Raw genomic sequence first — 23,865 nt, forward strand, 5'->3', positions numbered from 1 at the left:
GGGCCTTATCAGCATAAACACATTATGCAATAATCATGGTGCATAAATCACATTATAAATACATCATTGTAGGCATAACATTACGCATAAATCACATTACGCATAGACCTCATAGCCATATCTGAAGGCATAAACACATGATGAAAGGGGCATCACATTAGGGCTTTGCACCCTACCAACATTACACTTGTCCCCCAGGCCAATTGGCCTTACCCCGGGGCTCAAATGCCCTATGTCCAGAAAGTCAGGGCTCCTACAAGACCGTCTACTGGCCCTCTGGCTGCCAATGCAGCAAATCAAAAAGTGCGCAATGCACTGGGGCATGGGGTGCAACTCACCCCTTCCTCAATCCCAAAGAACTGGCCCCCAAACTACTGTGCCTGGGGAGCCCCACTCTGGGACTCTGTAAATAAAATGTATCCCCACGTTGCGGCTGCCCACTACGGCGGCGCAGCTGAGGAAACAAAACCAGCACTGGCACTACGGGGCCCCAGGGAGCACCGACACGGCTCCAGGCACCGACAATGTGCCTCGATGGAGCCAAGATTGCCCCCAACGTTGCAGCTGCCCTCTGTAAAGCGGGGCAGCTGAAAAGAACAGCGCTGGCGCTCTCAGTGCCTTGGGAGCCCTGTTTCACAGGGCTCCCCCTTGTGCCATCTCTTGGCACCAATACAGCCCCCTAAGAGAAAATCAGCGCTGGCCCCACTGGTGCCTTCTGCAGCCCCCCACTCACCGGGGCTCTGTTGTGGGCTCCTTCCGGTCTCCTGCCACACGATTACTTGTGTCGGCTCGGCAATGCTCCTCACAGGCTCTGCTCCTCGAGCCTCCCTCATCTCCTCGGTCACCTCAGCGGGAGACGGTCTTCTACAGCGAAAGGCAGAAAGTCGCAGGAGGGAGCCCATGGAACTCCGGTCTTTCTTCTGCTTGCACCAGGAGCCCGCAGGCTCCAGATCGGGCTTCCCGCTAGCCACGCCCACCACCAGGCTCAGCTGCCTGACTTCTGTCCACCACTCCTTGGGCTCAGAAAGCAACAAGCCCTCCACTCTTCCTTTGTGGGCCTTCGGCGGCCGGATCTCGTAGTTGGAGCCCCCTTCCTCGGGCTCTAGACAAAAGATAACAAAAGTGCCCACAACAGCCTCAGGGAACAGGAGGAGGCTCTCCCTTCTCTCACGGGGAGCCCTGCCTCGGATCAGGCACGGCCGCCTGGCTTACTGGTTGCTCCCGGAGCTGCGGCTTCATCCCCTCTTTCGGCACTGCAAGGTGCGGGGTAGAATCCCACCTTAAAATGAAGCTCAAATGCGGGGTGGGCACCCGCAAAAGGCACCATATTGCGGGGTGGGCACCCGCCAATTTAAATACTCAAAGCGGGGTGGGCACCCGCCAAAATAAAGGCATGAAACAGTCGAGCAGGGGAATACCCACGCCGGGATTCCCTCGAGACGCCTCTGCAGCCCAGCGCTACGGAGGCCAGGCGCTTCTCTTCTTTGGGAAACCAAAACACAGCGCTCACGAGGCGCTAGATGTCCCAGGATTCAAAAGCAAAGTTCAGGGGCACAGCTGGGTCCAGGGAGGCCAGCACACAGGGCCCTCCAGCGGTGGCCCTGGTGGCTGTTCCTCCTGGGCCCCCAGCAGCAGCAAGCCACCAATAAGTCCAGAAACAGCACCCCCTTCATGGAGTCACAGCCCCTATATTCATATCACCTTTTCCCTTTGTCTGCGCCAGCATAGGGCTTGGGGAACCAGCAAAAACTGGTTCGGGGGGAATTGGAGCACTTTGTTTACAAGGCTCCTCTTCCCCTTTGTCAGGTGGGGCCTCGTCATTAGACACACCATAGGGGGGTGGAGCCAGCATTGTACAGGGCAAGCACAATCCTATTCAGGGTCAGGGGACTACTCCTCCCACTACTCCAAATGTAGATGTCCCATTCAGCCTAGCGCTGACTCACCCTGCCCCTCCTGGAGCCACAAACTCCTCAGCAGCCCCTGTCACTCAAAAGCCAGACTTGCAATTCACACCAGGCAGGCAGACACATAGCACACAGAAATGCCAATTTCTAAAAGTGGCCTTTCTAAAATAGTTATAATAAATCTGCAACACCGTTGCGTAGCATTTATTATCACTATTCCAAATATACCAAACTTGACCATGCTGCACCTCTCATATCAGGAATTACCACTGAAACACTTATCAGGGAATCCCCAATGCATTCCTATGGGAGGCCAGGCCCACAGTAGTGAGAAACCAAACTGGCTATTTGTCACTACGAGGACATGTCACACACTAAAGGTACATGCCCTATCTTTTACTTACAATGCACCCTGCCCATAGGGCTAGCAAGGACCTACCTTAGGGGTGACTGACATGTAGTAAAAGGGGGGTCAAGGACATGGCACACCCTGTAGGTGCCACGTCACAGTGGCAGTAACACTGCGCACGCAGGCCCTGCAATGGCAGAGGCCTGAGATAGGTTTGAAAGGCTACTTTGGTGGGTGGCACAATCAGTGCTGCAAGCCCACCAGAAGCATTTAATTTACCAGCCTCGGGTATATGAGATACCACTTTACAAGGGACTGACATGTAAACATGTAAATTAAATAGGCCAGATAGGTGTAGACCAATCTTACCATATTTAACAGAGAGAGCACACACACTTTACACTGGACAGAAGTGCAAAAGTGCCCAGAGTCCTAAAACCACCAACACCATGTCAGAAAAAAAGGCTAGGAGAAAGGCAAAAAAGTTTAGGGATGATCCTGCAAAAAGGGCCAAGTCCAACAAGATATATGAGGAATGTTCCTCCTCTTCAAAGGCCAATCTTCTAGGTATTCCCTCATGCCCTCTTTCATCATCCTTGGAGCCACGGGATGATGTAGGAGGTGACATAAATATCCTGGACAACTTTACTCCTCTAACTGAAGATAGAGTAACTAGACTTCTGAAGCCCACTAAATCGGGCTCAAAACTGGACCCTGTCCACCTTATGGGTTGCATATGGTGTCCAGTATGATTTCTAGGTATCTTACCTCACTCCTTAATAAGGTTTTGATCGCATGTCAATTTCCGGCAGTTTTGAAAAGAGCGTCAGTATGCCCCCTCTTGTAAACCCCTCTCTGGATCCTGTTGATATAAAAAATAAATGACCTATATCCAGGCTACCGCTACCTGCGAAAATATTGGAGAAGGCAATTCATGAAGATCTTATGTCATGTCTTGATACCTATAACATCCTCGATTCCTCAACAACACAGATTTAGACCTCAACATTGTAGGGAATCAGCTCTAGTAGTAGCTCCTGAAGAGATTGGAATGCAGGTGGATATGGGAGGAAGGACTGCGCTGATCCTTATCGATCTCTCTGCTGCATTTGATACGGTGAATCATTCTCTACTTATCAACCAGCTATAGAGTATCGGATCAGAGGCGCAGCCTTTGACATACTTAGGTCCTTTCTCTCTGACGGAGAACGAAGTGTTGCCTTTGGGGATTTTACCTTGTATCCCTTCTCTTTACCCTGTGGGGTGCCTCAAAGCTTGTCATTATCTCCTCCACTCTTCAACATCTATGTCACCCCCCTGGCAGAAATGATTAGCTCATATGGCCATGTCTGAACTGGGGTGGTGGAGTGAGCTAAAGAATGACGATGGATTAAACCCAGATCAGTTGACTGGGGGTGAGTGTTTGATTTGCTCAAACGCTCCGTCCATCATCCCCTTTGGTATCACATGGCTTTGCAGCAGTTTCCTATGCCGACGACATGCAAATAGAGATGTCTATATCATCAGATGTCGACGAGGACGCCAGTAAGTTTAGAAACTGCATGACAAATATCGTCGCCTGAATGCAGGAAAACGGTCTTAAATTAAATTCCGAGAAGACAGAAGTAATTCTTTTTGGCGATTACACTTCCATCTTCTTAGGGTGTTAAGGAAAGTAGTTCCGTTTATATTCCTTTGGAAATTTAGAAAATGGTCATTGTGGCACTAGTTCTATTGAGGATGGAATATTGCGATGCGTTATATTTGGGAATCTAAAAATGCTTCCAATTGAATCTCCAATCCCTTCAAAATGCGGCGGCTCGTCTGCTCTTAAAGATACTTAAATGCAACTCCATCTCAAAGAGCATTGGTGGCCTTCACCGGCTGCCTGTCAGTGAGAGAGTAAAAATCAAGGCCCTCTGTATGGTCCACAAGGCCTTGTATTGGGGGGTTCCCCCTATTTCCAGAGGACTTTCCTTTGGTGTATGCCAAAGCGTCAGCTTTGACTCTGCTAAACTGGTGACAGTTCAAAGAATAAAGAAAGCCAGATGGGAGTGAGACGTTTCTCCTTGGTAGCCTGTAAGCTCTGGAATACTATGCCTCTTGCTCTGAGATCCCAATCAAATAGATCATCTTTTAGAAAAATGCTAAAAACCTGGCTTTTTATCATTTACACTAAGTAGACAGTTTGGCTTACTCTTGGAACGCTAGCGCCAAGACCCCTTCGCATTCGGCGCTTTACAAGACTTTTACTTACTTGCTTTGTTTTTTTTACTAACCACACACCCACATGGCGTTGGAAGCTATCCATGTGGTCAAGCACTTCAGCGCCCCACATAGGGACAGTAAGTGCAAATCAAATGCTACGAGGCCATAGGGAAGCCCTAAGTCACATAAATGATGTATTGTATTGACTGAGGATACTTGGGTGTAGCTAGCGGTTTGAGGTGAATTAATAAGGAACTTCTGTGACGCGTTACTGTGTAGGAGTGAGGCAGTGACTTATGTGTCGCTGGAGCTCTACAGGCCGCATTGGCATGGGCGCCATTAGGTACAAGGTGGCCTGGATGCTGGTGGAACAACAAGCTGGGTGTGAAGATAGCGCCTTGAAGCTCTCTCCATTTCTGGTTACAGTCTGGACTTGGAGGAACTGATCTTCCAGAACACATGTTTTCTGGCCTCACAGCTGGTCATTTGTCCACGTGCTCAACACGCATCCAGGAAGCTCAGCAGGCAGTCTGAGGTCACTCACTCCTGAATTATTCATGACTGAATATTTGTTTCTTGGGCAGATTGTGTTGTAGGTGCGGGGCCCCAGGCACAGAACAGAAGATGCCACGAATGCATTTTTGAACAGTGCATAGCTTGCCATCCTCCTCGCCGGCTCTGGGAGCCTGCGGAGGGGTTTCAATCTATGTACAAGTGCTCTTGGGGGGCTCCCAGGCTTGCAGGAGGGGAGGCCTCCACCAGTTCAGAGTGAAGCCCCCGCTCTGTGTGTGTGTGAGGGACATGTGGTGGCCCTGCCTGGGGTGGGCTCTAATGAACACAAGCCCCTCCCTGCCCTGACGCCCTTCTCAGTGCTTAATTTGTAAAACATTAAATGCCAGGGGTCTCACCAGGAGGGCACTGCAGCCTATACCATCCACTTCCCCTGCCAATGACAGTACCAAACCAGCTACTGACCATCACACGCCTACAAGTGTGACAACTCACACTATTCCAGGCCCCCAAAGCTATAAAATTAGCACAGGCGACAGGTATTAGTCATTTTTAACATATATTGAATTATTATAACACTGGTGCTGTTCTCACTCTAAATCAGACAAACAGCACCACCATGTGGCAGACTGTCATAAGTGCTGATGCTGCCAATTAAGTGCCAGTGCCGAGCACCAGAAACCACTGGCTCAAATTAAGCACTGTCGTGTGTGCACTACTTCTACCCAGATAGGAGGAGGGTGCAGGCAGGGTGATGCAGACGGAGGGTTTCTAGCCAGAGGGAGAGAGGAAGGGACCTGTGTCCAATCATGATAACCAGGCCCATGTCACCCTTAAGTCCAACCGGAGCGCGTGGCAACAAACCATGCAGCGGCGCTCACTGCATTAAAGCATGACGCGGTTTATGACTGAAATAACCCCCTAAAGAAGGGTTTTGGGAGACACATTGGGTATTGGGGAGCTGACACCCTGTACAGATCTGTTGAAAAATGAACTACCGTTGTAGTAAACTAAATTTCAACACAAACAATGAAGTCAAGAAATTCAAAAGCAAGATTAACTTGTTAATAGTTACAGCAAAGGACGAATCGAGAGGACTGGGGACACATAAAAAGCAGTGTGATAAGATTGACACTGCTTAATAATTACAGAATTCACAACCCCGTGGCCAGTGAGCGGCTCCAGTTATTGCACACACAATAACAAACATAAGAAGAAGCTGTCAAACAAATGGTGGAAACCAGAAAGACACCAAGGGTGTGCTTCAGAGCATAAAATATTTTTACATTTTCATATATTTAGTCAAGAAAATAATACACGTAGGTGAACCCACAGGTAATTGTGCCCCGGCTGCCAAGGGCATAGTTTTTAGGAGGAGTAAAGCGCTTGCTGCTCCCATTCTGCAGTTTTGTAGAGCTCTACAATAAGTAAAAGAGCAACTAATTGATAAAATGTGTATTATGATGTTTACATGATACTGAATTTATCAAATATTTGGCCACCAACAAATAACTTTAGCAGCACACACTAACCCGGGATCATGACCGAATCTCAGGCCTGTAGGTTGGAACACTGGGATACAAAGTCTGGAACAGCAAAGAAGCGAAGGCTTTTAGGCAATACAGAAATACAAAATAAGGTTGTAGGAAGCTGGCTCTGTTTATACTATACCAAAGTAAGGTATAGTGTGCACAGAGTCCAGTGGTTCCCCAGATGCTTACAGAGACTTAAGTAGTTAATACTACCGGTCTCTTTTGTGGTAGTGTGGGCGAGCTGTCAGGCTTATCAGGAGGTTGTTAAGCATTTGTTGTACACACTCAGGCAAGAAATGATTACACACACTCAAAGACTGAATTGAGACCAATTGTTTTGTATAAAAATATTACTTTGTTACTTTTATTTCTAGAACCAAGAGAAACACAGTTGTAGGTAGGTGCCAGTTTTACAATAGCATTAATTTTCAGGTACAGTGGAAATGGGTTTGCAACAGCAGTACAATACTTTACAATGATATTGAAAATACTTTGTGGTGTCCATCAACAGTAGCAGTAACTTAGCAACTGTAAAAGATAGACACTTAATGCAATGCTAAGAAATGCAATGCAATCCTACAGGAGGAAAACAGTTATATGCCTTTACAGGTAAGTACTCGACTTGCATATCCAGTCTCCAGGGGTTTGGACCAACACTGGGCAGAGTCAGATCAAGGTAGGTACTGCACCACCACCAGCCCTGGGGCGGCTGGGTGCAGAGGTCACTGGGCCCAATGTAAGTCAATGGAGACTGGGGGCACCCACGAGAGGTGCTGGTTGCAGGTAAGTACCCGTGGTTTCAGGCACAGGCCCTGGGGGTTTAGGCAAGAACAGAGGGGCCACACGGCAGCACCAAAGCTACACCACCAGCAGCCGTGGGGCGGCTGGGTGCAGAGGTCACTGGGCCCAATGTAAGTCAATGGAGACTGGGGGCACCCACGAGAGGTGCTGGTTGCAGGTAAGTACCCGTGGTTTCAGGCACAGGTCCTGGGGGTTTAGGCAAGAACAGAGGGGCCACACGGCAGCACCAAAGCTACACCACCAGCAGCCCTGGGGCGGCTGGGTGCAGAGGTCACTGGGCCCAATGTAAGTCAATGGAGACTGGGGGCACCCACGAGAGGTGCTGGTTGCAGGTAAGTACCCGTGGTTTCAGGCACAGGTCCTGGGGGTTTAGGCAAGAACAGAGGGGCTACACGGCAGCACCAAAGCTACACCACCAGCAGCCCTGGGGCGGCTGGGTGCAGAGTGCAAATCAGTGTTGGGCGCCCAATGCAAGTAAAGGGGAATCTCGGTTGAACAAAAACAGGCTGCAGGCACAGACCAGGGGGCTGGACAAAGGTGGCCAGCAGCTGGGCAGGTAAGTTGAGATGTTATTGGACATCTGGGCACCATCAGCTGGGCTTCCCAAAATCGGGGGGCTGAGGATGCAGGGGTGCCTTTTGGCATCAGATGTTCTTTACCAGAGTGGGTCGCAGTCACAGAGATCCTATGTTAAGAGGCTGCAGGTGTCTTCGTGAAGTCCAGGAGAGGTCAGCCACTGATGGAGTTCAGGTCAGGATCGCTGGGAAGACTTCTCTGGACAGGTGAGCCACTCAGATTCGGGCCGTGGGTGTCTGATGAAGAATGGGCAAGAGTCGCGGTTGCAGCTGGATCAGGAGTCCTTGTAGTTGGATTCTTTTGGACAGGGCCGCTGTCCTCAGCCAATATGGTCTTTGTTGAAGAGTGGGCAGTCTTCCTCAGGTTTCTGAAAATCACTGGCCACAGGACAGGCATCGTCTTCTTCGCAGAGTCTTTAAGCTAGAGACAGGCCGGTAGGGCTGGGGCCAAGTCAGTAGTCGTCTTCAGGATTTGCTGCAGGCATCTTATTCATCCTTCTACTTCGTAGGTTGCAGGTATCTGAATATAAAGGTTCAGGGGTGCCCCTAACTACTGAATTTAGGGGCGTTACATGTACTGGCAGATAATAACCAATGAGCTACTTGCCTTTAGAGTTGCCACACCCTTAGTATATCATTCCCTATTGTGATTGGCTAAAATCCTTCATCGAGGCTTTTCTAAGGAGTGGGTCATCTCGGTCGAGGCACCTTAGGGTTGGTCCTGGCAGGGAGGAGACACACCTCTCATGTTTACTAATTTTCCTGCTGACCTTGCTACCAAAAGTGAGTCTTGGACCAGGGGGCGGGCATCTCTACTAGCTGATCCCTGGTCAGCTATACAAAGGGCAGGAAGCCTTCGCGGCTCACCGCCCTGAATGCCATTCCTGCTTGGGGGTAGGTGAGAGGCACCTCCACCCCAAGCAGGCTTTGTTTCTGACCCACGAGAGCACAAGGGCTCCCTCCTCAGGGGGTCAGAAACATGTCTGGGTGTGGCAGGCTGTTGCAGACCAGCCATCTGTGTACTAGAGAGTTGGTCATTTTTCAGGGGGCATCTCTAAGATGCAATCTGAGTGCATTTTGTAATAAAGCCAGCGCTGGCATTAGTGTGGGTTTATTATGCTTAGAAGTTTGATACCAAACTTCTTAGCGCCCTGTAAAGCTATCATGGAGCAGTGGAGTTCGTAATGACAAACTCCGAGCCATGTACTTAATATGTCTTCACTGCACTCACAATGTCTAACAATGGACTTAGACACTGTAGGGGCATTTTGCTCCTGCAGCTATGCCCTCATCTGTGTTATAGTGCACCCTGCCTTAGGGCTGTGAAGCCTGCTAGAGGGGTGACTTACCTATGCCACAGGCAGTGTTTATGAGCTTGACACACAGGGATGTTTGCCATGTCGACTTTTAGGTTTTGTCTGCACCAAAATACACAGGAGCATTTTTACAAGGAGTTAATGTCGCCAGAACGTCACTTTTTCCGACGTTCTGGTGGCGTTAACTCCTTCACCTTATTTACAAGATGGCGTTAAGCCACTTAATGTGGCTTAACGCTGCCTTGTAAATAATGCACCTATTAACGCAGCACTTAGCATAAAGGGGTGTGCAATGGGCGTTGCAGTGGGCTTTCTGCTGCGACATCCATTAATGTCTAATATTCACAAGGTATGGGGCGGAACCAAAAATACAGTCAGTGAATACCAGGTCTTAAGCAGGCGAGACAAGGAGAAATGTTTTATTTCTCCTCATATTTTGCTCTTCCCACACGTGCTGCACTCTGCAGCACACATAGATCAAGCAAATCGCCTGTAAAGATAATGGCACTAGGGTGCCTGCGCTGGCGCTAGACAACTTTTTCAGTGCCAGGGGTAATGCAGGGGTGCACTGCATTCTTGAGAATATGGTGCAACCCTGCATTTTGAAACTGTCAGTGTGCAGCGTTACCAATTCTGGCGCAACACAGCGCTCTGCCAGATTCTTGTAAATATTCTCCAAGGGCAGTGTCTTTGTTTGGTGAGGAGACTCTGAGGGTGGCACAATGCATGCTGCATCCCTCAGAGGCCCTCTCTAGTCACGAGGTCCTTGGTACCAGTGGTACGTTTTACAAGTGACCTATATGTGGGCCAGAGGTGTGCCACTTGTGGAAACAAAGGTGCAGTTTTGAGAAAAAACACAGGCACTGGGAACCTGATCGTCAGGGACCCCGTGCACAATCAGTCATAGTGCATCAGATATCAGGCAAAGAGTTGGGGGGTAACCGTGCCAAAAGGGACACTTTCCTACATAGGGGCTCTGGAATACAGAGATTAGAACCACAAGAGTGCTCAGTTTGGACCAGATAGGAAATGTCATAAAGGACAAACAAATATAGAGTGTTGGACCACCCAGGAATAAAGGGTCTGTGTTGGAAATGGCCCTTTTTGCAGGGTTATCCCCAAACTTTTTGCTTTTTCCTCCTATTTTTCCCTGACCTGTTTGTGTTGGTTTTAGGACTCTGAGCACTTTACCACTGCTAATCAGTGCTAAAGTGATATGCTGTCTGTGTAAATTGTGTTATGGATTGGTGTTTCCATGAGTGGATATTTGATTTATTACCTGTTGGCCCCTAGTAAAGGGCACTGCGTGTGCCAGGGCCGGTGAATCAAATGCTACCCGGGGGCCTGCAGCACTGGTTGTGCCACCCCCGGGAGTAGCCCTGAAAATGGTAACTCAGACCTGCCATTGCAGAGTCTACGAGCAGTTTGTAACTGCCATGTCGACTATGCCAGTGCACACACTGGCCGGACCCTAACCTTCCCTTTTCTTACATCTCAGACATCCCTCAGGTAGGCCGAAGGTACCCCTGTGGGCAGGGTGCAATGTATGTGAAAGGTAGGACATGCCCTGGTGTCTGTGGCATGTCCTAATAGTGAATTACAGCCAATTTCGTTTTTCACTATTGCAAGGTTACCAGTTCCCCATAGAATAGAATGGGAGGTTTGTTTATAACATCTTATAAATATAACTGGCCCAGGGAGTATGCCTGAACTCAGAATCTAAAGATGCATCTTTTAGTGAAGGTGATTTTTACATTCTGCGTTTGAAATACTACTTTTGGAAAGTGGGTATTTTCTTGCTCAGTCATCCCGTGTGCCTCTGAGGGAATGTGGATTGTCTGTCTGGGTTTCGGATGACAGAAGGATGGGTGGCCGGAGGGGCTCCAGATAGTCTAGGTAGGTCAGGAAAGGGCTGAATAGACCTGGGCTGCGATGGGGGAAGGGGGAGGAGATTTCCTTGCACCTCAAAGGGCCTGGTCTGCCTCTGACAATGCTGTCTCCACCTCCTGCCAGGAAATCACACCAGAGGAGGGAGAACTGGTTCTGGCTGGGCATAGGCCCTCCCTGCCTAAGAGATCAAAGGATTTTTGGACATAAATACTGGGTCTCAGACCCCTGAACTTTAGAACTCATCTGGATCAAGAAGACTGCCAAGAAGAAGAGCCGGAGAAGCTGCGAAAAGGAACGACTGCTTTGCTGTGTGCTTTGCTGGGCTGACCTGCAGTGGCTGCTTCTGTCTTGGGCAGTGAAAGGCCTGGACTGGACTTTCTGCAACCCAATTTGTGGACCTCTCCAAGGGCTTGAGGTAGAGCTTGCCCCTTGTTCATGGAGTCTCAGGAACAACAAAGACGTCAAGCTCTTCTGCCCATAGCACTGGGGACTGTGTGTTTTGTGCTGCAAACTGAGGAAAAGCAACTTGACGATGTCTACGACGCTGCTGTCAGCTCCGTGACCTGAAGGCACCGCAGAGGGCACCGCCGCACCGCAACCCTGCTCTCCCCGACAATGCTTGTTGATGCCGCCACTGAGCCGCTGCTTGCACCGTGACCTGTGGGCACCGCACTCCGCACCGCCTCGCTTCACGCCGAAGATTTGGCACCGCCCCGCTGCAACACCGCAACCCTGGTCTCACCGACGATGCCTGTTGACGCCACCACCGAGCCGCTGCTTGCACTGCGACCTGTGGACACCGCACTCTGCACCGCCTTGCTTCACAAGGACGTCTTGGCCTGCCTGACGCCGCCACTTCCTACCGAAATCAACACCGGTGCTTGCACCGTGGTTCGAGGGCACTGCTCGTAAGTCACACGACGCACCGCCCTCATTCTGCACCGCAGCCTTGGCCTACTGACGCCGGCGCCATCAACTCCAGTTCGTCAGTTGACGACAGCGCTTCTGCAACGACGACGACCCTGCTTGCACCGTGGCGAGCACCGCCTTTATCTCGCACCGTGACCCTGGTCTCACCACCGACGCCATCTGATGCCATCACTGAACCGCTTCTTGCACCGCTACCTGGGGGCACCGCACGCCGCACCGCTGCACTTGATGCCTGCCAGCGCTACTGATTTCACCAGAGAGGAGCTCATTGCAACGCGAGTGACTTCAAGGGTCTCAGCGCCCTGCATTTCTCACAGGTACTGTTTGCGGGTCTTCCCGACACCGTAGCTGGCTCACGACCAGCCAGAACTGTTGGATTTGTTGTTCACGACGCCGTGGTATCCCGGACGAAGCTATCCACACAAGGAACTCTTTTTAATCAGCGTATTTTAGGAACTGTGAACTTTTAAGTATAGTATTGTGGATTTTTATCATATTTGGTCTGGTCTTAAAGTATATAAAAATATTGGATATTTTTCTAAACTGATATTGTGTCCTTTTGTAGTGCGTACACTGTATTACTGTTGGTTATGTGCAAATGCTTTACACACTGCCTCTAAGATAAGCCTGGCTGCTCGTGCCAAGCTACCAAGGGGGTGAGCAGCGGTTATTTTAGAAGTGTAACTCCCTTATCCTGACTAGAGTGGTGGTTTTTGCCTGGCTTTTGCCCACGCCCTAGCCTACCAAAAATCCCATTTCTAACAGTCTGGAACCCTAAACTAAATCCAGAGCCTGCAACCACAAGCAACTACAGATTCTTGGACTACAGAGTAATACGGAGTGTGAAACTACAAACAAATACGGAATATAGGGCCTGGCAGAAGTACAAAGCCTGAAACTACAAATACAGAGTCTTGGAACATACCATAATACTGAGGAAATGTGAACTGCAGATGCCTGTACTGTTGCGTGTGTTTGAGAAGATTGCTTGCTCATGCATGTGATGCTGCAGGGCCGGCTCTAGGGCGGTGCGACTGGTGCCACCGCACCGGGTGCTGGCTTCCTGGGGGCGCCGTGTTTGCAAGTTTATTATGTTTTAAAGCACCTGCTGCCGCGTTCCTTTCCTCCTGCAATTACGGAGCCTCACAATAATGTCAAGATAATTCCTATGATTAATGTTCTTCCTGGGGAAAGATTGGAGTTTTGTATAGTTGATGTTTACACTTATGTGAAGGTAGTGCAGAGGGTTAATATGCCTGCTGCAAAGAACGTGTACCAAGTAGATTACAGAGTGCGTATGATGTAAACAGATCAGCAGATTACTGCTTTTAAAAGAGACATTCTTTTTTTACTTGCAATTTATAACTTAAAGTCCTAATATAGAACAGTGAGGTATTTGCTTTCATCATAGAACTGCATACACACTGCAAAGTATAGATTGGAGCATAGATTAATGTTGCAAAAAAAGTTAATTTCGGTAGAAATGTTTTCTTGTTATTAAAGAAAACTCCCAACTATGCTGTTTTTTTTTCGACTCTGAGTTTGTGCTTCTCCACACCAAGCACTCCTAAACTATACTGCCTACCAGTATGGATGACATGTGACTCCTACACTTTTAGTCTTTTGGCTTATGTAACATTTCCTATAAGCTGATTCACACATGTATGTTTGATTGTCTCTGTGTAATGTGTGTGTGATGCAAAGTGCTCTGACATCATTTACTGGCATGAGTGGCGCTATATAACTAATTCAATTCATCTCAGAGAGAGTGGTTATGGAGACTTGGTCACTGTTAAAGGGTGCTAGTGAGAGAATCCGTGGTGGATGTGGTCATTGGGGGGGCGCCAACTAACATTGTCGCACAGGGCGCCACCAGCTCTAAAGCCGGCCCTGTGATGCTGTGTGTGTTTGAGAAGCTTGCTAGCTCCTGCTTGTCCTTGTGTGTATGAGAAGCGTGCTTGCTCCCGCCTGTGCTCTCCCTGTTATGTGTATGGAAAGCTTATTTGCTGCTGCCTGTGCTGACCATATTGTGTGTTTGTGAAGCTTGCTTGTTCCCGCCTGTGCTGTCTCTGTTTTGTGTTTGAGAAGCTTGCTTGCTCATGCCTGTGCTGCTGTGCGAGTTTGAAAAGCTTATTTGCACCGGCCTGTGCTGACCCTCTTGTGTGTATGAGAAGCTTGCTAGCTCATGCCTGTGCTGTTGTGTGTGTATGAGAAGCTTGCTAGCTTCTGCTTGTCCGTGTGTGTATGAGAAGCTTGCTTGCTCCTGTCTGTGCTCTCCCTGTTATGTGTATAAGAAGCTTATTTGCTGATGCCTGTGCTGACCCTGTTATGTATCAGAAGCTTGCTTGCTCCCACCTGTACTGTTCTGTGGATAAGAAGCTTACTTGCTCCTGCCTGTGCTCTCCCTGTTGTGTGCATGAGAAGCTTGATTGCTCCCGCCTGTGCTGTTGTATGTATGAGATGCTTGCTTGCTCCTGTCTGTGCTGTCGTGTGCATGAGAAGCTTTCTTGCTCCTGGCTGTCCCTGCTGTGTGTATGAGAAGCTTGTTTTCGCCTGTGCTCTGCCTGTTGTGTGTGTGTATGAGAAGCTTGCTTGCTTCTGCCTGTGCTCCCCCTGTTCTGTGTATGAGAAGCTTGCTTCCGCCTGTGTTGTCTCTGTTGTGTGTTAGAGAAGCTTGCTTGCTTCTACCTTTGCTCTCCCAGTTCTGTGTAAGAGAAGCTTGGTAGCTCCCGCCTGTGCTGTCCCTCTTGCGTGTATAAGAAGCTTGCTTGCTCCCACCTGTACTGTTCTGTGTATGAGAAGCTTGCTTGCTCCCGCCTGTGCTCTCCCTGTTCTGTGTATGAGAAGCTTGCTTGCTCCCGTCTGTGCTGTTCTGTGTGTGAGAAGCTTGCTTGCTCCCGCCTGTGCTGTCCCTGTAGTGTGTATGAGAAGCTAGCTTGCTCCCACCTGTACTGTTCTGTGTATGAGAAGCTTGCTTGCTCCCGCCTGTGCTGTCCCTGTTGTGTGTATGAGAAGCTTGCTAGCTCCCGTCTGTGCTGTCCCTGTTGTGTGTATGAGAAGCTTGCTTACTCCCACCTGTACTGTTCTGTGTATGAGAAGCTTGCTTGCTCCCCCTGTGCTCTCCCTGTTCTATGTATGAAAAGCTTGCTTCTGCCTGTGCTCTCTCTCAGTTCTGTGTATGAGAAGCTTGCTTGCTCCCACCTGTGCTGTGCCTGTTCTGTGTATGAGAAGCTTGCTTTCTCCCCCTGTGCTCTCCCTGTTCTGCGTATGAGAAGCTTGCTTGCTCCCGCCTGTGCTGTGCCTGTTCTATGTATGAGAAGCTTGCTTCCACCTGTGCTCTCCCTGTTCTGTGTATGAGAAGGTAGCTTGCTTACGCCAGTGCTGTGCTTGGTCTGAAAGAGGGAAGCTTGCTCTCCTGAGTGCCTGCTGTACCATACCGTGGCTTCTATTTGAGTACATCCTGCCTGCTGCTGTTGTTTCTGTATCTCTCATTCTGGAATCGTATTTCACTCTTTAGCGATCGTTCTCTTTCACTCACTCTTTTTGTTTCTTAACTTTAATTTCATTCACCCTTTTCTCTTACCCTATATTTCGTCCTGTTTCGCTCATTTTACTTTTTTTAGTTTTCGCCATTTTCCCTGCGGCTTCAGACTCCGGCCACATCACAGCTCAGAAGTGCACCTCACAAAACTGACATCATAACACCGCACTGAACACAGCAGCACATCACAATACTTTCCAGCACGACGCCGCCTTACACCTCAGCACGTAACAGTAGAGTGCACAGCGTACGGTGGGAGCACAGCACATAAAAGCACACACTATGACACCCCACAGCGGGATATGAGGACACGTCTAGTCTCGTTACACCGGAGCACACACCCGAGCAACACAGCGCATACAACATGTCACACCGGAGCACACACCAGAGCTGGACAGCACAGCACATACAATAGGTCACACCGGAGCACACACCAGAGCAACACAGCGCATACAACATGTCACACCGGAGCACACACCAGAGCTGGACAGCACAGCACATACAATAGGTCACACCGGAGCACACACCAGAGCAACACAGCGCATACAACATGTCACACCGGAGCACACACCAGAGCTGGACAGCACAGCACATACAATAGGTCACACCAGAGCAGCACAATACATACAACAGGTCACACCGGAGCACACACCAGAGCTGGACAGCACAGCACATAAAATAGGTCACACCGGAGCACACACCAGAGCAGCACAGCACATACAGGTCACGCCGGAGCACACACCCGAGCAGGGCAGGACAACACATTCAACAGGTCACACCAGAGCAGCACAATACATACAACAGGTCACACCGGAGCACACACCAGAGCTGGACAGCACAGCACATACAATAGGTCACACCAGAGCAGCACAGCACATACAGGTCACACCGGAACACACACCAGAGCTGGACAGCACAGCACATACAACAGGTTACACCGGAAAACACACCAGAGCTGGACAGCGCAGCACATACAACAGGTCACACCCGAGCACAAACCAGAGCTGGAGAGCACAGCACATACAACAGGTCACACAGGAGCACACACCAGAGCAGCACAGCACATACAGGTCACACCGGAACACACACCAGAGCTGGACAGCGCAGCACATACAACAGGTCACACCAGAGCACACACCAGAGCTGGAGACCACAGCACATACAACAGGTCACTCCGGAGCACAAACCAGAGCTGGACAGCACATACAACAGGTCACACCGGAGCACACACCAGAGGAGCACAGCACATACAACAGGCCACACCGGAGCACAGCGCAGCACAGCACATACAACAGGTCACACCGGAGCACACACCAGAGCAGCACAGCACATACAATAGGTCACACCGGAGCACTCACCAGAGCAGCACAGCACATACAGGTCACACCGGAACACACACCAGAGGAGCACAGCACATACAACAGGTCACACCGGAGCACACACCAGAGGAGCACAGCACATACAACAGGTCACACCGGAGCACAGCGCAGCACAGCACATACAACAGGTCACACCGGAGCACACACCAGAGCAGCACAGCACATACAATAGGTCACACCGGAGCACTCACCAGAGCAGCACAGCACATACAGGTCACACCGGAACACACACCAGAGGAGCACAGCACATACAACAGGTCACACCGGAGCACACACCAGAGGAGCACAGCACATACAACAGGTCACACCGGAGCACAGAGCAGCACAGCACATACAACAGGTCACACCGGAGCACAAACCAGACCTGGACAGCACATACAACAGGTCACACCGGAGCAAACACCAGAGCAGCACAGCACATACAACAGGTCACACCGGAGCACACACCAGAGCAGCACAGCACATACAACAGGTCACACCGGAGCACTCACCAGAGCAGCACAGCACAGCGCAGCACACCAGGCGAGAGGGCACCGGGCACAAGGGGGTCACACCTGGGCACATGGGCGTCCGCAGAAATTTTTCCAGGGGGGGGCGAACCTGGCAAATGAAGGGGCGTGGCTAATGTTAATGGGGGCGGGGCTAAAATGGCAGACAATCCGGATCGGGTAATGTTCAGGCCAACCTGAGAAAAACAAGCATTGGCATAGCCAATAGGTCTCGCCTTTGGGACCTTATGACTGACTCACTGACTGAAGAACTTATATAGCGCACTTCTGCCAAGGCGTCTTGGCGCTGGGTAAGTATGATGCCGGCAGTATAAGTATTTAGTTCTGCAGCAGGTCCCAAAGGCGAGACCAATTGGCTATGCCAATGCTTGTTGTTATATCTGGGCATGTTGAGAGGCTAGGGGACTGGGTCTCGATGTCAGGTTGGGAGCACAGCAATGACCTACTCAATTTGAATGCGTAGATAATACAACCGGAGGGGTGAAATGAAAGGTTCACTACCAGGAATAACAGGAAAGTAGAAAGTTAGGCTGGTTAGAAAGGTAAGGAGGGGTAGAGGCAGGCATGGTGGTGAGGGGAAAAACAGATGCATGCTAGGAGAGCGCTGTGAGGGAGTGAGGCGAAATGGGAAGAGGCACTGAAGGTCGGTCGGGTAAAGACCGTAGTGAGGCAAACAGAAGGGTAGCGAGGGGTGATGGGTAGACAAAGAAGTGAGGTGTAGAAGTAAAAGATTCAGGAGCAGAGACAGGTAAATCAAAGCTGGAGAGGGGAGAATAACGCAATCGTAGAACCAGAGAGGGCCAGGTAGAGAGAGGGAGAGGTGTGTCAGAGACAGGTAGAGACAGCTGAGGAAGAGGGAATAATAACGACTGAGGTAGACAGGCGAGGTAGAGGGGTGCGTTGATATAAAGGAAGTGCAGAGATGTGTCACAGATGTTACTGAAGAGGAAAAGAAGTAGAGATATTGAGAAAGAAGTAAGGCACAAAAAGAAGTAAGGGGTGAACAGAGGTAGAACGAGTGGAAGGGGAGAGAACACGTAGAAGATGAATGGCAGGGTAAAATGAGCGATCAGGCAGTGAGTGTGAGGAGTGGGATACAGAGGCATATGTGGCAGTGAGCGCGAAGTGCGGGGTACAGAGGGATATGTTGTGGCAGTTAGCGCAAGGTGTGGGGTACAGAGGGATATGTCGTGGCAGTTAGCACGAGGTGTGGGGTACAGAGGGATATAAGGCAGTGAGCGTGGGCAGGGCCGACTTTAGCGCTCGTGGGGCCCAGTGCGATAATGCTTTTTGGCACCTCCAATGACCACCTTCACTACAGGTTCTTCATAACCATCCTTTCACAGCGCCCCTCAAGCCTCCGTAACCATTCAGTCTCAGGTGCATTTAATTCATTTTATAGCGCCGCTCCTATCAGTGTAAGGTGTCACAACACTTTACATCACACAGATTACATAGAGACAATCAATCATAGGTGTGTAAATCAGTGCATAGGAAATGTTACATAAGAGAGAGGACAAGAAGGTGTAGGAGTCACATGTCATCCATACAGGTAGGCAGGATAGTTTAAGAGTGCTTGGTCAGGAGAATCAGAAACCTAGAATTTAAAACCTAGCACCATGGATGGGGGGGTTCTCTTTATTAATAAGAATTGATTTCTACCCAAATTAACCCATTTTGCCACATTAGGATAATGAAAAACTGGGGGGAAATCATATCGCTCTAGCCCAGTTTGCATGCATCTTTGCTAACAGTTACTTGCTCACTGTTCCACATTAGGATTTTAACTCATAAAGAGTTATCAACAATATGGTCTCTCTGACAAAAGTGTGACCCACTGACCTATTTACATTACATTATACGCACTTTGTGAGCTGCACGTTCTTTGCAGCAAGCATAGTAACCCTCTGCGCTACCTTAGGATGAGTAGAAACTTCCACTACACAAAACTTTGATCTCTCCCTCTCTCTAAGGAAGTGCATTAATCACTGCAGTCATTTAGACATTTTTATAGGTGGCTGAAAGTTTCTAGGAGTCCAGGAAAGAAGCAGGTGCTTTTAAAATCATCATATTAGGGCCCCCTACACGAAGTCAGCAGCCGGTGCGGTGGCACCGGTCGCACCGCCCTAGAGCCGGCCCTGAGCACGGGGAGTGGGGTGCAGGGGGATATGAGGTAGTGAAACACAGGGTCGGGACGTCCTGCCAGACATGATAGGGTGCATACTGGCAGATAGATATGTTATTGACACAAGTCTGTGTACGTTTTAGTGGGATCTGAAATCCGGTCTATGCTGCAACTTCAGTTTTTGACTTGGGAGAATAATGCATCGACCCCCCCCCCCCCCCCCCCCCCGAACTTCATTCAGAAGACCCCTTGCTCTCAGGCTACAGAGTGTTCAGGGCCGGCTTTAGCGCTGGTGGCGCCCTGTGCGACAAAGTTTGTTGGCGCCCCCCACGGGCGCTCCCCACAGACTCCCACACTACTACCGTTTAACAGTACAGTACCCCCTCAAGTCTCCATAACCACTCTCTCTCAGATGTATTTAATAGTGTCACCTGTACCAGTTTAGGGTGTCAGAGCACTTTACATCGCAAACACTACTCAGATGCAATCAATCATAGGTGTGTAAATCAGTGTATAGGAAATGTTACATAATACAGAGGACTACAAGGTGTAGGAGTTGCATGTCATCCATACTGGTAGGCAGTATAGTTTAAGAGTGCTTGGTCTGGAGAAGCACAGACTCAGAAAGTAAATCAGAACCCGATGGTTGGAGGTTACATTTCATAATGATGATTTTTTTTTACCGAAAGGATCTCTCTGACAAAAGCACTGACCTATTTAAACTATATGCATTTTGTGATCTGCATGGTACACATTCTTTGCAGCACACACATTAACCCTCTGTGATACATAAAATGAGTTAAAAATACCACTTGACAAAACTCCTTTTCTCTCCAGGAAGAACATTAATCACCAAGTTATCTTGACATTTTTATTTTTGTATGACAATTTCGGAGGTGCTTTTAAAACCATAAAATACTTCCAAATAGGCGCCCCCTCGAAGAGTCAGCACCCAGTGCGGTGGCACCAGTTGCACCGTGCTAAAGCCGGCCCTGAGAGTGTTAAAAGGAGGTCTTAGTGTCCAGACCTAACCACTCGTGCTTGTGGCGCGCAGCTCAAACCGGCCATTGTCATTCTGTTTGTGGCAATCAGCCGCAGACAGAATGACAATGGGCGGGAGGGGCAGCGAGGAGGAGTGCAGGAGCCCCATCAGGGAGTTGAGGCCTCTGGCAGGGAACACCTCTGCTCCCTGCAGGGCCCGTAATCCCGGACAAAAGGCGTCCGTAAAAGCATAAGTGGCCACAGGGGGGGCAAGGAGGAGCGTCCAGGGGGGGGCAAGCGCCCCTCCTTGCCCCCCCTGCGGACGCCCATGGGCACGTGACGTCACGGCAAAGCATAGAACCGCACTCCAGTGAACCACAAACACCCCGTGACGTCAGAGCACATATCAACAAATCCTGTGAGAGCTCGGCACGTCAGGGTGCCCCACGTGACATCAAAGGACGTCATACGACATCGTATCACGTTGAAGTAACGCACAACACACCACATGGCAACACCCACGAGCACATGGCTACATCAGAACATATAACATCACCTAGAATGGACCACATACTATAACGTGACAGTGCAACATAGAACAGCACAGCACAACATGGCACATTTCCAAACGTCACAACATAACACAATAAAAGCCCAGCATACCCCCAGCGCACCTGCTGATCCTGGACGCACCGGACTGAGAGTGCTGGAACCAAGGAGCCGGTGTGGAGCAGAGCTGTGTCCGCAGGGAGTGCGGAGCTGTGGGGCCGTCACAGGGAACAGACAGACTGCTGCACAACCCTCATGAGAGGCCCGAGTTACCAGGCAACCCCAAACAAACCGTGTCCTGGGCTGCCCTGCCCGGGGGAGGCGGGCTCTAGAGCCCGGGGCACGGGGCTGGCTGCACCGCGAGGAGTGCGCACGCCTGAAGTGTCAGTCATATAAACACATATGTAAAACAGGGGTCCTGGAATAGTCACCGACGCGCTCGGCGGGGATCACTTCTACATTCAGCGAGCTTTGGGACGTCTAGAACCCTGCAGTGCATCTCCGGACGTCCGTGCATGCCTGCAGGTGTGGATTTCTGTGGGGCGAGGCACAAAAGGATTTGGTGGTAAGGGAATCAGCGCTACGGGAGTTTAGGTGCTTGTAAATCCCTTGTTGGCTTCCCTGGCGGCTGTGGCGGGGCAGCAGGGCCGTCTGGGCTGGGATGCACTTGCTCACGCAGGCACTTCACAGGCGGTGGAAGCAGTCACCGAGTGTCTTTGGACACATCGGCCTGTCGCTGCTCGCATGTCCTGGAGAGGACGCCCACGCAGGCTTTCCAAGGAGTGTCCATGCATCCGATGAACAGGGAGGAGCCCCGAGGAATGCCCCTCTGCCCTGTCAGCTGCCGGGCTGTTTAACCCTTCATTGCCTACAAGAATGAATGAACAAGCCAGCAAGTACCTTTCGTTGTACATTTCACAGCTCTGCACTTTGGCAGAGGACACCATCATCTATGCTTGTTTTCTTCAACCAAGGGCTCGCTGCATTGTGGGTCTTGCAGTTTAGCTGTTAGCAGTTTCATCAAAACCCGTGCGTACAAAGTGCTGGTGGCAACAATTCCACAATAGGCCACCAGTCAGCTCTGCCTTCAAAACTATACCAAGTCATCAGCTCAGTTTTAACATTTTTACAAAGTCGACTACTCTTAAAAAAATGCTTGGTTCACAAACAAATAATCAAAGGAAAACTCTGCTCAGGTTTCACTCGCTCACATCAAGCATTCAAACAAGCACTGGCACTTTGAATCTTTTTGCTTGTTGCTTCACAACACAATAAAGCACAACATGGATAGCAGCAACACAAGCTTCTCTAAGCAAATAGAAAGGTAAGGACATGTGGCAGCAGTAGGAGGAACATACGTCAGTCCTCTCACACGTACAGGGCAAGTACAACACAGGCGGCTAACACGCTGACGAGAGAGGGCGATTACGCTAAATTGCAGCCCTGTCTTCCTCCTAACAATTAGCGCTCAGGACCTTTTATTTACCTACTAAACAGTGGTGGAGGAGAAAACACTTCATAACACGATAACAATATCATACCTGAAAGCACCACAGACTCCGACTTTGAATGTTTGCCAATTTATTATAAGGCCAAGAATAATAAGATGTATACACATCGTAAAAATAGCATATAGAGATACAAGAAGATCAATACAGAGCCGATTCTATGAATACAAGTAATTCGGCATAACAAGAATACAATGGTAAATTCGAGGATCAGGATACAGCTCAAAATAGAAACGGAGTCTAGGTCCTTTTTCATTAGAAATAAAAAAACAAATCTGTCCCTACACTGTACTAAGAGGAGATGCTATCTAATACCCTTCCACCTATTCCCACAGGTGTCAGCACGTGTTGGCTTCCTGAGAAGTACTCACGTCAAATGGGTTAAGGTGCTTAAGGCTCGGAGCGAGTTCTAAGATGCTCCCTTCTCTCCGAAAGCTACCAGAAGTCTGGGGTCTCTGTGCATCATACAATATAGAATTCGATTCCTGGTTTCATCATGGCACAATTTTCCATTGGTACTATTTCTATTTGGATGGTTCACGCCTTTTAATTAAGACATCTTTGTTCGGCGTGGTGACCTTGATTCCCAGGCCAGCCAGACACGAAAGACATCCTCCCTTCTCGCTTCCAACTGTCTTCAAAGCACTCCTTGTATCTTCTCCAATCCAAAAATAACCAGTTGGCATTCCGATACCTGCAGTAGGGTGAGAACACTGCTGCTTCTTGAAAACAACATGCATTTCATTATTTATTTCTCGAGAAGCCAAGGAAATGCAAAAACAAGTACAGTCGTGGGCCTAGGAAGTCGGGCAACTTAAGCTAAAAACGATTACATTATATGATTATAAACGGTCCTGCTCTCTGTATATGCAGGCATGATGATACATACATGATCATATTATAACACTGCACTACAATGTATGTGTAAATGAGTCTACTGAATACATGTTTATGATCATAAAACACAGCAAACAATACATTTGTGCGTAGGTGCATGACAACTATGACTATAATGCACCCATGCAAAATAGAGTGCTGAAAGCGCTCTATCAAGTGAGAGGCGTAAAAGAACTGTTGTACAATTTCCATAAACATAGAAGAAGGACAAACCATCTGGAAGACACAAACCTCTTATGAATTAGCATACATTCCTGTGCTCACATAGGATGATGAACATTCACCTAACTAGTAGTTTCCGTACCTTGGCTGGGAAGCCTTCACGAGTACCACTCTTCACTGTTTGTACAGTCTCCTA

At 49.4% G+C, this 23,865-nt stretch overlaps 1 protein-coding gene across 3 annotated transcripts in view; it reads right to left on the reverse strand.

Annotated features, from left to right (window-relative positions):
* Positions 1-22,041, reverse strand: part of CCDC121 (coiled-coil domain containing 121) — a 91,779-nt gene extending 69,738 nt beyond the window's left edge. The window contains exon 1 of one of the 3 annotated variants that reach the window (XM_085613321.1): positions 21,228-22,041. The gene's annotated coding sequence lies outside the window, so the exon portion shown is untranslated. Of the gene's footprint in view, positions 1-15,601; positions 15,657-21,216 lie in introns of those variants that run through there. The other 2 variants (XM_085613322.1, XM_085613323.1) reach the window with 2 other exon arrangements.
* Between the last annotated feature and the right edge of the window lie 1,824 nt (positions 22,042-23,865).

The sequence above is a fragment of the Triturus cristatus genome, chromosome 6 (assembly GCF_964204655.1).
Source record: "Triturus cristatus chromosome 6, aTriCri1.1, whole genome shotgun sequence".
Lineage (NCBI taxonomy): Eukaryota > Metazoa > Chordata > Amphibia > Caudata > Salamandridae > Triturus > Triturus cristatus.